Source organism: Chrysemys picta, chromosome 23 (assembly GCF_011386835.1).
Source record: "Chrysemys picta bellii isolate R12L10 chromosome 23, ASM1138683v2, whole genome shotgun sequence".
NCBI classification, from domain to species: Eukaryota; Metazoa; Chordata; order Testudines; family Emydidae; genus Chrysemys; species Chrysemys picta.
In genome coordinates this window covers 71,401-85,810 of record NC_088813.1, presented here as the reverse complement: position 1 = coordinate 85,810, position 14,410 = coordinate 71,401, and positions in this window count along the sequence as shown.

Here is a 14,410-nt window from a genome sequence, read left to right as displayed (position 1 = left end):
GGAGATCCAGGACATGCTACAGATGGGTATAATCCGCCCCTCTAATTGTGCATGGGCATCTCCAGTGGTTCTAGTTCCCAAACCAGATGGGGAAATACGCTTTTGCGTGGACTACCGTAAGCTAAATGCTGTAACTCGTCCTGACAACTATCCAATGCCACGCACAGATGAGCTATTGGAGAAATTGGGACATGCCCAATTCATCTCTACCTTAGACTTAACCAAGGGGTACTGGCAAGTACCACTAGACGAACCCGCCAAGGAAAGGTCAGCCTTCGTCACCCATGCAGGGGTGTATTCATTTAATGTGCTCCCTTTCGGGCTGCAAAATGCACCCGCCACCTTCCAAAGACTTGTAGATGGTCTCCTAGCAGGATTGGGAGAATCTGCAGTTGCCTACCTTGATGATGTGGCCATTTTTTCTGATTCATGGGCAGAACACCTGGAGCACCTGGAAAAAGTCTTTGAGAGCATCAGGCAGGCAGGACTAACTGTTAAGGCTAAAAAGTGTCAAATAGGCCTAAACAGAGTAAATTACCTTGGACACCAGGTGGGTCGAGGAACTATAAATCCCCTACAGGCCAAAGTGGATGCTATCCAAAAGTGGCCTATCCCAAAGTCAAAGAAACAGGTCCAATCCTTCTTAGGCTTGGCCGGATATTATAGGTGATTTGTACCACGCTACAGCCAAATCGCTGCCGAAATCGCTGACAGACCTGACCAGAAAGACACAGTTCAGTTCAGTGGACTGATGAGTGTCAGAAGGCCTTTAACCAGCTTAAGGCGACATTCATGTCTGACCCTGTGCTAAGGGCCCCAGACTTTGACAAACCTTTCCTAGTAACCACAGATGCGTCCGAGCATGGTGTAGGGGCAAGTTTAATGCAGGAAGGACTGGATCAAGAATTCCATCCTGTCGTGTTTCTCAGCAAGAAACTGTCTGAGAGGGAAAGCCACTGGTCAATCAGCGAAAGGGAATGCTACACCATTGTGTACATGCTGGAAAAGCTACGCCCATACATTTGGGGATGGCGTTTCCAGCTACAAACTGACCATGCTGCACTACAGTGGCTTCATATCGCCAAGGGAAAAAACAAAAAAACTTCTTCGGTGAAGTTTAGCTCTCCAAGATTTTGATTTTGAAATTCAACACATTTCAGGAACTTCTAACAAAGTGGTGATGCACTCTCCCGTGAAAGTTTCCCAGAATTACTTGTTTAAAATCGTCCTTAAAATATGAAAAATCTTGTTAGTTTTTACATAATCAGTAGTATATGTAAAGGTGCATGTGTCTTATTAATTTGTTTTCTCCTAAAGTTATAAGAAAAAATCACAGCCAGTGCAGTCTAACACGGTCTATGATTTCGGTGGTGTGTCAGAAACAGGCAGTTAAGGGTTAATGTCTCTTTTACCTGTAAAGGGTTAAGAAGTTCACCTAGCCTAGCTGACACCTGACCAGAGGAACCAATGCGAGGACAAGATGTTTCAACCAGGAAGGAGGGAAGAGTCCTTTGTTCAGTCAGTTCATTAAGTTTTGTGCCAGAGAGAAAAGATCCAGGAATCAGCCTCCTATCAGGGTAGTGAGTATTAGAGAAGGAATAAATTAGCTTATGTTTATTTTCTTTTGTGACTTGTCATTTTGCATTAGAGGGATAATCAAATTGGGTTTTCTTTGGTGTAACTAAGGTTTTTGCCCAGGGGAACATCCTCTGTGTTTTGAATCTGTTGTCTGTGAGAGTAGCTTGCATGCTAATCTCTCAGAGGTATTTCTTTTACCCTTTTTCTTTAATTAAAAGTCTTCTTTTTAAGAACCTGATTGATTTTTCCTTGTTTTAAGATCCAAGGGGTTTGGATCTGTGTTCACCAGGAAATTGGTGGAGAAGTCTCTCAAGGCTACCCAGGGAGGGGTTATAGTACTTGGGAGGGAGATATTTTGGGGGGGAAGACAGTGTTTCCCAAATGACTCATAAACGGTTGTTTTAAACAATTTGGGTGGTGGCAGCATAGTGATCTAAGCTGGCAATTAAGCTTAGAGGTTCTCATGCTGGTCCCCACATCTGTACCCTAAAGTTCAGAGTGGGGGTGAAAACTGTGACAGCTTCCACTTAATATGTTTACATCAGTAATACAAGTTTGTATCTTATATTTCTAACTTTAGATATAAGAATGATACATGCATACAAATAGGAAAATCAAATTCAGCACAACTTTTTCAATGATATGTTACAAGAGACCTTTTGCATAAAGCATGTTCCAGTTATGTCATATTCACATTCATAAGCATATGGAGTGCGATTAGCAATCAACTATTGATTAGCAGAATATACACACCAAGCATCTGATGCTCACCACTCCCAATAAAGCAGACAGACCTCTCCTAATGGCCAGTCACTGTTGTCATCTGGGGCTCTGGCTTCTCCACAGTCTGGTCGTGCAAGGGTTAAAAATCGTAGCAGATCTGATCTTGAGTTGTATCCCTGAGGTAAGTTCCAATGAGCTTGTTTTCTCACCCTCGTTATATAGTTAAAATGAGAGTTCTTATACTACCTTCACCAGTTGTTTTCTTCAAGCATGACTGTACCCTACATCTAACCAATCATAAACCCTAATGGGCTAAAATAATTTCTCTAGCAACAGCAAAACAATATAATTTTACTTATCAGCAAATCAACTTTTAACAAAAGCTCACACAGGCTCCCAGGAATAAACTTGCAGAAACAGTGCCGCGTTAAAGTTAAGGAGCTGAGGCAAGCCTACCAAAAGACAAAGGAGGCAAATGGTCACTCTGGGTCAGAGCCCCATACATGCCGCTTCTATGATCAGCTGCATGGCATTCTAGGCGCGGACCCTACCATTACCCCACCACTGGCCATGGACACCTGCAAGGGGGGAGTCTCACGCAACAGGAAGGAGGATTTTGTGGATGAGGAAAAGGAGGAGGAGAATGCGCAGCAGGCAAGCGGTAAATCCATTCTCCCCAGCAGCCAGGACCTTTTCATCACCCTGAAGCCAATACCCTCCGAAGGTGGTATCCCCGACCCTGAAGCTGGAGAAGGCAATTCCGAGTGCACTTTTGTAACAACAGTACAGGGTTTAAAAGCAATAGTGTTTAATGTTTGATTTGCCCTGAAGAATTGGGATGCATTCACAGCCAGTACAGCTACTGGAAAAGTCTATTCACATGTCAGGGGATGGAGCGGGAATCCTCCAGGGACATCTCCATGAAGCTCTCCTGGACATACTCTGAAAGTATTCTGGAATCATTGCAGCACAAAGCATGGCAGTGAATGGTCCTGGATTTTGGTCGCATTCAAGCAACATTTGATCTATATCTTTCTGTGTTAGCCTCAGGAGAATGATATCATTCATGGTCACCCGGTTGAAATAGGGGAATTTTTGTAAGGGAACAGTAAAAGGACCCCGTTCATGCTAGGCTGTTTGCTCTTGGCTAAAATGGATCATCCCGGAGAATAGCCACGTGGTGCGGGGAGGGGAGAAGGTATCATCCTGGAGAATAGCCACACGGTGCGGTGGGGGGAGGTGTGTGCTGCACATCCACCCACAAACCACAGCCCCTCCTTTTAAATGTGAAACCCAACCCATTGCTTGCTATGGAAAATGAGGGCGCTGCAGTTTGAAACCATTCCCACATGTTATGCGTAAGGAGCCTACCCTGCGTACCCTTTGCCTTACCATGGCCGCATGGAAACCGAATTCTGTTGCCCAGCCATGTGTGATGTGTCACCATACCGGCAGGCGCTCAATATAAAAGGCAAAATGCGACCTTGTACCTAAAGCACATGGGCTGTCTGCTGTGAATTGCTTGATTCACTGTGAAAGAGTCTCCCTTTTGTTCTCAGAAATGTATCATCTTAAATTTTACTCTCCATTTTTATCTCCCCCCGGTGCAAATGTTCATAGAATATCAGGGTTGGAAGGGACCTCAGGAGGTCATCTAGTCCAACCCCCTGCTCAAAGCAGGACCAAACCCCAACTAAATCATCCCAGCCAGGGCTTTGTCAAGCCTGACCTTAAAAACCTCTAAGGAAGGAGATTCCACCACCTCCCTAGGTAACCCATTCCAGTGCTTCACCACCCTCCTAGTGAAATAGTGTTTCCTAATATCCAACCTAAACCTCCCCCACTACAACTTGAGACCATTACTCCTTGTTCTGTCATCTGCTACCACTGAGAACAGTCTAGATCCATCCTCTTTGGAACCCCCCTTCAGGTAGTTGAAGGCTGCTATCAAATCCCCCCTCATTCTTCTCTTCTGCAGACTAAACAATCCCAGTTCCCTTAGCCTCTCCTCATAGGTCATGTGCTCCAGCCCCCTAATCATTTTTGTTGCCCTCCGCTGGACTCTTTCCAATTTTTCCACATTCTTCTTGTAGTGTGGGGCCCAAAACTGGACACAGTACTCCAGATGAGGCCTCACCAATGTCGAATAGAGGGGAATGATCACATCCCTCGATCTGCTGGCAATGCTCCTACTAATGCAGCCCAAAATGCCTTTGGTCTTCTTAGCAACAAGAGCACACTGTTGACTCATATTCAGCTTCTCGTCCACTGTGACCCCTAGGTCCTTCCTAGCCATTCGGTCCCTAAGCTCCTCATTAGCCTCACTTTGCCTCAGTCTTTAATATTTGTTTAGATATTGGGCCATGCCTAGATTATCCTTAGCCTCCACTCCATCCTCAGTGTTTAGTGGTCCCACTTCTTCTTTCTTTGTTTTCTTCTTATTTATATGGCTATAGAACCTTTTACTATTGGTTTTAATTCCCTTTGAAAGGTCCAACTCTACATTGCTTTTGGCCTTTCTCCCTTTCTCCCTACATGTTCTGACCTCAATAAAGTAGCTTTCCTTGCTAATCCCTCCCATCTTCCACTCTTTGTAGGCTTTCTGCTTTTTCCTAATCACCTCTCTGAGATGCTTGCTCATCCAGCTTGGTCTACAACCCCTGCCTATGAATTTTTTCCCCTTTCTTGGGATGCAGGCTTCTGATACTTTCTGCAACTTTCACTTGAAGTAATTCCAGGCTTCCTCCACCTTTAGATCCACAAGTCCAATCCACTTCCCTAAATAATTTCCTTAATTCTTTAAAGTTAGCCCTTTTAAAATCAAAAACCCTAGTCCCAGATCTATTTTTGTTTACCCTTCCATCTAGTTTGAACTGAATTAGCTCATGATCGCTCGAACCAAGGTTGTCCCCTACAACCATTTCTTCTATGAGGTCCTCGCTACTCACCAAAACCAAATCTAAAATGGCATCCCCTCTTGTTGGTTCTTCAACTACTTTGGTGAAGGAATCCATCAGCTATCGCCTCCAGGAAAATCTGAGCCCTATTATTATTACTAGCACTTGTCCTCCAGTCTATATCTGGGAAGTTAAAGTCTCCCATGATCACACAATTCCTATTAGTGTTTACTTCATTAAAAAGATTAAAGAGGTCTCTATCCATATCCAAATTGGATCCCGGCTGTCTGTAGCACACCCCAAGCAGTATCTCAGGGGAGGCTCTAGTAGCTTTCTTTCCCAATGTGATTTTTGCCCAGACAGACTCTGTCTTATCCATTCCATCACTTCTTGTTTCTTTGCAGTCTACTTCATCACTGATATACAATGCTACTCCACCACCTTTGCCTTTATTTCTGTCTTTCCTAAACAGCACATAGCCTTCAATACCTGTACTCCAGTCATGACTACTATTCCACCATGTTTCTGTTATCCCTGTACTATCTGGTTTCACTTCCTGCACCAGTAGCTCTAGTTCCTCCATTTTGTTACTTAGGCTCCTCGCATTAGTGTACAAACATCTTAATTTTTGCTGTTTGGCTTCACTGACATTCTTTACCCAATTAAGCACAGACATTCTACCGCCAGTATCACCTATTAGACTGGTATCTACAGTATCCTTCCTCCTTACGTTCATTCTCAGACCCACGGCTGTATCCTTTCTTACTTTGTTTTCTTCCCTCTCAATGTTAAAATCTGGCATGGTGATTACCTGGACATCTCCCAACCATCTCCCCCAAATTCCTAGTTTAAAGCTCTCTTCATCAGATTAATCTTAATCTTAATTCACTCTGTCACTCACCTGGGCTTGACATAGACAATGCTGTACACTGCACAGATGATTGGGAAGCAGCTCAGCTGCCTAGATTGCCTAATTGAAAATGGCTTAATGCTGGAGCTCCGCCAGGGTCTGCTCTTCTGCCCTCCCCTTACACAGCCCACCTGGGGGAAACAGACCTGTGAGCACAGATTACCTGGTGTCACCACTCACCCCTTCCGTATTCCTCCAGGCTCCCTAGGGGTTGGACGGGGGCAAGAGGCAGCTCTCTGTGCCTGCAGGTCAATTTCCCCATGTGGGCTGTTCAGAATTATTTTCTTTTCAGCAAACAAAGTGGGGAAAGAAAGAGCATGGAGCTTGCTTCACCACCAGACTCCATGTCACCTTCCTCACAGCAGGAATAAACTTTACTTTGAGGGGCAACTCTCACAAAAATCCATTGCAAAGAGTTATTGGTCTATAAAGACAGTGAGGGCTGAACCTCCAGTGATAAGCAATTGAATCTGGAATGAGCACTGGAATGGGTTACCTAGGGAGGTGGTGGAATCTCCTTCCTTAGAGGTTTTTAAGGCCCAATTTGACAAAGCCCTGGCTGGGATGATTTAGTTGGGGTTGGTCCTGCTTAGAGCAGATGGCCTCCTGAGGTCTCTTCCAACCCTAATCTTCTATGATTCTATGGATTTTTATGGCTATTTATTTACTATTTACATCATTCTTGTAAAGAGTTTTGCCCTTTAGTTACTGAAACATAATCTCAACTTTAACTACACTTTAACACAGTGTGTGGTGCAAGATGATCTTTGTGTCTGTACAATCATTCCTGAGACATACTAGAAATGGAACATGGCTTTCACCATGGCCACTCTCAAATATACAAGTAAATAGAAAATGATGAGAAATCCAGCTTCATAGAATAATAGAATCATAGAATATCAGGGTTGGAAGGGACCTCAGGAGGTATCTAGTCCAACCCCCTGCTCAAAGCAGGACCAATTCCCAACTAAATCATCCAAGCCAGGGCTTTGTCAAGCCTGACCTTAAAAACCTCTAAGGAGATTCCACCATCTCCCTAAGTAACCCATTCCAGTGCTTCACCACCCTCCTAGTGAAAAAGTTTTTCCTAATATCCAACCTAAACCTCCCCCACTGCAACTTGAGACCATTATTCCTTGTTCTGTCATCTGGTACCACTGAGAACAGCCGAGCTCCATCCTCTTTGGAACCCCCTTTCAGGTAGTTGAAAGTAGCTATCAAATCCCCCTTCATTCTTCTCTTCTGCAGACTAAACAATCCCAGTTCCCTCAGCCTCTCCTCATAAGTCATGTGCTCCAGCCCCCTAATCATTTTTGTTGCCCTCCGCTGGACTCTTTCCAATTTTTCCACATCCTTCTTGTAGTGTGGGGCCCCAAACTGGACACAGTACTCCAGGTGAGGCCTCACCAATGTCGAATAGAGGGGAACGATCAAGTCCCTCAATCTGCTGGCAATGCCCCTACTTATACAGCCCAAAATGCCGTTAGCCTTCTTGGCAACAAGGGCACACTGTTGACTCATATCCAGCTTCTCATCCACCGTAACCCCTAGGTCCTTTCCTGCAGAACTGCTGCCTAGCCATTCGGTCCCTAGTCTGTAACAGTGAATGGGATTCTTCCGTCCTAAGTGCAGGACTCTGGACTTGTCCTTGTTGAACCTCATCAGGTTTCTTTTGGCCCAATCCTCTAATTTGTCTAGGTCCCTCTGTATCCTGTCCCTACCCTCCAGCGTATCTACCACTCCTCCCAGTTTAGTGTCATCTGCAAACTTGCTGAGAGTGCAGTCCACGCCATCCTCCAGATCATTAATGAAGATATTGAACAAAACTGGCCCCAGGACCAACCCTTGGGGCACTCCGCTTGAAACCGGCTGCCAACTAGACATGGATCCGTTGATCACTACCCGTTGATCACTGCCTGACGATCTAGCCAGCTTTCTATCCACCTTATAGTCTATTCATCCAGCCCATACTTCTTTAACTTGGTGGCAAGAATACTGTGGGAGACCGTATCAAAAGCTTTGCTAAAGTCAAGGACATCCACTGCTTTCCCCTCATCCCCAGACCCAGTTATCTCCTCATAGAAGGCAATTAGGTTAGTCAGGCATGACTTGCCCTTGGTGAACCCATGCTGACTGTTCCTGATCACTTTCCTTTTCTCTAAGTGCTTCAGAATTGATTTCTTGAGGACCTGCTCCATGATTTTTCCAGGGACTGAGGTGAGGCTGACTGGCCTGTAGTTCCCCGGATCCTCCTCCTTCCCTTTTTTAAAGATGGGCACTACATTAGCCTTTTTCCAGTCATCTGGGACCTCCCCCGATTGCCATGAGTTTTCAAAGATAATGGCCAATGGCTCTGCAATCACATCCGTCAACTCCTTTAGCACCCTCGGATGCAGCGCATCCGGCCCCATGTACTTGTGCTCGTCCAGTTTTTCTAAATAATCCCGAACCACTTCTTTCTCCACAGAGAGCTGGTCACCTTCTCCCCATGCTGAGCTGCCCAGTGCTGCAGTCTGGGAGCTGACCTTGTTCGTGAAGACAGAGGCAAAAAAAGCATTGAGTACATTAGCTTTTTCCACATCCTCTGTCGCTAGGTTGCCTCCCTCATTCAGTAAGGGGCCCACACTTTCCTTGACTTTCTTCTTGTTGCTAACATACCTGTAGAAACCCTTGTTGTTACTCTCAATTTGAGTTCTATAAACTAGGCAGGATTTGAATCAAGCAATGTCTCAACCTGATAGACAATACAAGCAGGTCATAGATCTTCCAAGTAGATTTCCTTAATACACAGGTTGGGAATCTCCTTTCCAGCCTGGGAGCACCTCCCCAGTTCAGTCTTTGTTCTCCAGACACGTTTCCAGGTGTTGAGTTGTTGGGAGAGTGAGGCCAAATGATGCAGCAAAGAGTTCTGTGGCACCTTATAGACTAACAGACGTATTGGAGCATGAGCTGTCGTGGGTGAATACCCACTTCTTCAGATGCATGTCACATTCTGTGGCACCTTAGTCTATAAGGTGCTACAGGACTCTTTGCTGCTTTTACAGATCCAGACTAACACGGCTACCCCTTTGATACTTGACGTGAAATGATGATGTTGCTTCCCCTCCTTTATAGATTCCTCCAGCTTTCTGAAAAGATCTTTTGCTATGATGAGAGTCAAACAGTGTCCATAGTCTATGTTCTCCCTCTGAGAAGCCTTCATTGTATACAGATCCTGTGACAGTCATTGGTAGTGTGGCTTCCCCTTAGTGGGTCATCCACACTGTCTTGCTTCTCCATTGTTGTACCTGAAAGGCTGGTTGTGGGTGTTCCCAACCTCACAACATCTTTCAGTAACACATATAGCAGTGCTTCACATACAGTGACAGCACATACAATCCAACAGGATATTAATGTTCAACATTAAGACTTGTAAAATGATACCTCAGAAAGTGGTGAAGCAGTGGAATGGGTTACCTAAGGAGGTGGTGGAATCTCCATCCTTAGAGGTTTTTAAGGCTTTGAGCAGGGGTTTGGACTGGATGACCTTCTGAGTTCTCTTCCACGCTAATCTTCTATGATTCTATTACTCTAAGGCACACTTTGTACAAAACATATAACTATATGACAGTGGAGAATATGGGGGTCCCAAGGTGTTGCTCTGGGGGACAAAGCATCATGGTGATACAATCCCCAGATCATCCGGTAGAACATTCTTATGGAATGGAATCTAAATGTTGTTTTTTCTTTCTGTTTCCCATGCACGTGGATGTGACGTCCCTCAGGAGCAGGTGGGTTTGTGAATTGTACTGAAGTGTGCTGGGGAGCTCTGGGGAAAGCTCCCTACTCCCCCCCCCGTACATCACAATATGAAGAGCTGTGGACAGGGTTGAAGAGTCTCAGACACGAGACCCCTTCCCCCTCTGTTCCCTACTGACATGGGGTGTTTAATTTTTCAGTTGAGCCATTTCAATCCATTAGGGAAGGTGGAGAATAAAATAAAGGAAAGGGAATAAGAAATGTGTTAGATGTGCCTGTGCCATTTGGAGTTGTCTGCCACACTAATTTTTTGTCTCCATATAATCACTGGATCAGGAGTTCAAAGATCCTCTCCTTCCTCCTGATGATGTTTGGGGTCCATGTGAAGAAGGCAGTGAGTGATCACAGTACATATTATGTTTAGATTTGAAAATCCAATGTCTCCAAATGCATCAGTAGAATCTGGAGGAAGAAGGAAGGACAGCCTCTCTCGTGATCGGAATGTGGCCTCCCAGACTGAGTTATGGGGATGTGAAGGTAAAGAAAGGGGCCCCTGCCCCTCTGAGAATGTATCATTGTAGTTAGCTTAGTCCATAGATTAAAGAAGGACTGACCATTTGGTAGCACTTGGTAGTGTAACTGAGCCAGCCCAGCTCTCCCTGTGCCCCCTGTGGGAAATGTTATTCACTGGCCTTTGCCCAGGAGCTGAAGGCCATGTCCCCCTTCCTGACTCTTTCTCCCACAGAGTGTTGTTCAGGCTTCTTCTCTCCAAGTAGCCCCAGTAGTTAGCATCCTACTGAACCTTCTGTACATCCTGCTCAGGGATTCTTAAGGTAACACAAATTTTGTGAGTGGAGAAACCACAGAGCAGACTCCCCATAGGGAAGGTGTCAGACAGCAGGACACTTACTTCCCCATCGCTCTGAGAAGTGCCTCTAAGCAGGCCTTGAAGCTTAGTGATGGCATCTGGGTTAGGCAGGAAGTTTCCCTACATATGAGAGAGCCCTTGTCTCTCCAGCAGCAGCCTGTCAGTCACCTGTTCCCAGGGGGGATGGTGGGGCTCAGGGATCCCCAGGTGCTCAGATCCCAGGGATGGACATGGTGTAAGGATCTGAACAGGAAGGAATGAAATATCTTTGCCTTTGTTACCTGCATCCCACTTTCCTGTACCACGGCTTTAAAGCACCAAAGCCTAGATGTATCACTAGATGTATTTTCTATCACTGACACCACGACCAGGAGGGTAGTGAGTGGGTGGAATCCATTCAACTTGTCAAAAGGGGTGGATGGCTGAGAAAACCTCCTGGTGTTTAAACAGACATTTCTATGTTTGAAAAAGCAGCAAGAATAGGGTTAATATCTGTATGGACTAATATTTGAGACTCGTGGAGTTCTTAATTTGAATGAACACAACACTGACTGTAAAAACTGATTTTCTCTCTCACTCCAGAGGATATGATGCTGGATCCAGCCACAGCCCAACCTCAACTCATCCTGTCAGAGGATTGGAAAAGTGTGAGATGTGGAGACATGTGGCAGGATCTACTCAACAATCCTGAGCGATTTGATGTTTCTGTTTCTGTCCTAGAATCTGAGGGTTTCACCTCAGAGAGACATTACTGGGAGGTGGAGGTGGGGGAAACTGGTGACTGGGCTATTGGGGTTGCCAAATATTCTGTGAGGAGGAAGGGAGGGATCCCCCTTAAACCTGAGGAGGGGATTTGGGTTCTCACCTCCTCTAAGATATTACAGTTTCTGCATAAGACACCCAGGAAACTCAGAGTTTATTTGAAGTATGCAAGCAGTGAGGTGACATTTTACAATGCAGAGAACATGGCTCTGATTTCCTCTGTCACTGCTGAATTTACTGAGAAAGTTTTCCCTTTCTTCCACCTCTGGTCTACAGGATCCTATATCAAGCTGTGCCCCTGCCAGAGATGAATATTTCACTTTATCCACTGAACAGTTTAGAACAGAAATACTGACTTCAACTGATCATTCACCAAAAAAAAAAAAAGTTTAGATTCCGGGGGTAACTCATCACAGTTGTTATCTGAGCTCGAACTTCGTGTTTTACTCTTCATGCGGACAGCGGGGTGCTGTGCAAATACATTACTGTTTGCCAAGAAGATCAATAGCTTTATGTAAATTAAAAATATAATCAAAGTTTACTGACTGTTGTCCACATCCTGAATGTCAGCACAGCTGAGGACTGGTCTACACTTAAAATTTAGGTCGTCATAGTTATGGTGAATAATTCACACCACAAGCACTGTATTTAAGACAACCTAATCACCATTGTGGAGGTGGCTAAGTTGACAGAAGAATGCTTCCATTGACCTAGCTGCCATTGCTTTGGGCAGTGGATTACCTACAATGATGGGGGGGGGAAACAACTTTCCATCACAGTAGAACGCATCTATCTATGGTGCTACAGCTGTGTAAGTGTGGTGCTGTAGCTGTGCCATTGTAGCACCTGTAGTGTAGACATGGCCTCAGGCTCCCTCACCTCTGCCTGAGCACTGCTGTCACCACACTGCAGCATTCTGGGAGCAGGGCATGAGGATCCAGCCTGGGTTTCTGGTATAGTTTTTTTGTTTATATTTTAGAATGCTGGTTATCTCATTTCTTGTATTACTATGGTGGAAGTCACGAGGTGGTGCTGTTATATGCACTGTTCTACTTTATTTTCCTTTGTAAATAAGCAAATGCCCCATCTCTGAAGAAATATTGTTATTGGTTATGTGACGTCACTTCTTTGTGGGGAAGCTTTACAAACAGAAAGGTTTCCTCCCTCTTCTAATTACTTTTAGCGCAAAATTGTGTTGCAGAGGCTGAGATTTCTGACAGAGTTTTCCGGGAGCAGGTTGTAACCTCTGTTCAATGACTGGTGTGTGTAGTGTAAATGAGCAAGTTAAACTAAGAAAATATGCAACTCCACATCACTGGTTTCTCCTGCAATGGGAAACCAACCTCGAAAGCCCTGGAATCTGCAACTGCTCAGCAAAGGGGTGACATTGCTGTAAAAAAAATCAACACTGGTGTCAAAGGGGCGACTCTCCCTAGTTTAACCTCATTATATTAATTTTTCCTCCCCCACCTTTTCCTAACAAATGTCCTATTTTGCTTGAGACACAGGCTACGTCTACACTGCAAGGTAGACTCAAGACAGGCTCAGACTCAGGCTTGATCCCAAACCCCCTTTCTGTCTACACACAATTATGTCTAACTCAGGACCCAGGACTCCACAGGAGTGGAGGGTTCAAGTCTGGATCTTGGGACTTGGGCCCAAACTTCATCATTTTGTAGTGTGGACACAGTTTGCTCCTGTCCCCCCTGGAATTGGGTCCTGAGAGTCCTCTAGCATTAACACACAATTCCTGTGGCTAGTGTTCTTTGTGCTGTCTATCCCAAGAACAGCCAAATAATTCCCAGGAAATGTAAGCAACCACATTTGTTCAAGAATGCAGCTGCTGGGCATTTAACCCTCCCATTTTATTCTGACCTCTGTATTTCAAACTTAGTGAACATTCTCCTGCATTGGCAGTGGTCACCAGACAGAAGAAGTCCTTCTCCAAGTGTGTTGCTTCCTGGTCATGGGAACACAGACAGATTTTGGTGAATCTCTGGTGTGTGCAGTGCTTAATTTGTGCCAGGGCTTGCCGGGTCTGAGCATTGGCACTGGTAGACTTGGCAATTCATAGCCCCGGCACCTCTGGTCTTGCCACAACAGTTATGAAAGTAAAAAAAACTGCTTGAGTGCTGGCTCCTCTTTTGTTACAAATTAAGCACTGGGTGTGTGGCAAGCAAATAGTTAGTCTTTAGCAAGAGCTCCAGCAATGACCACATGTACCAGCTAATAGTGAAGAAACTGGCAATGCTGGGGATGCAGCACAAACTGTTGACCAATGCCAGAGAGCAAATTAAGTGGCTCAAGCACGACTACCAGAAAGCCAGGGATAAGAACCTCACCTCTGGGAACTCACCATCTGTCAACGCTGCTTCCCCACTTTGAACTTTAGGGTACAAATGTGGGGGCCTGCATGAAGACTTCTAAGCTTAACTACCAGCTTAGATCTGGTCTGCTGCCACCATTCCCAAAGCTAATTCCCTTCCCTGGGAAGCCTTGAGAAACCTTTCCCCAATTCCCTGGTGAATACAGATCCAACCCCCTTGGATCTAAAAACAAGGTTCTTAAAAAGAAGGCTTTTAATTAAAGAAAAAGGTAAAAATCATCTCTGTAAAAATCAGTATGGAAAATAACTTTACAGGGTAATCAAACTTAAAGAGCTCAGAGGACCTCCCTCTAGCCTCAGGTTCAAAATATAGCAAACAAAGATAAACACTCTAGTAAAAGGTACAATTTACAAGTTGAGAAAACAAAGGAAAACTAACACGCCTTGCCTGGCTATTTACTTACAAGTTTGAAATATGAGAGACTTGTTTAGAAAGATGTGGAGAACCTGGATTGATGTCTGGTCCCTCTCAGTCCCAAGAGCGAACCACCCCCAAAACAAAGAGCACAAACAAAAGCCTTTCCCCCTCCCCCCCCCCCCAAGATTTG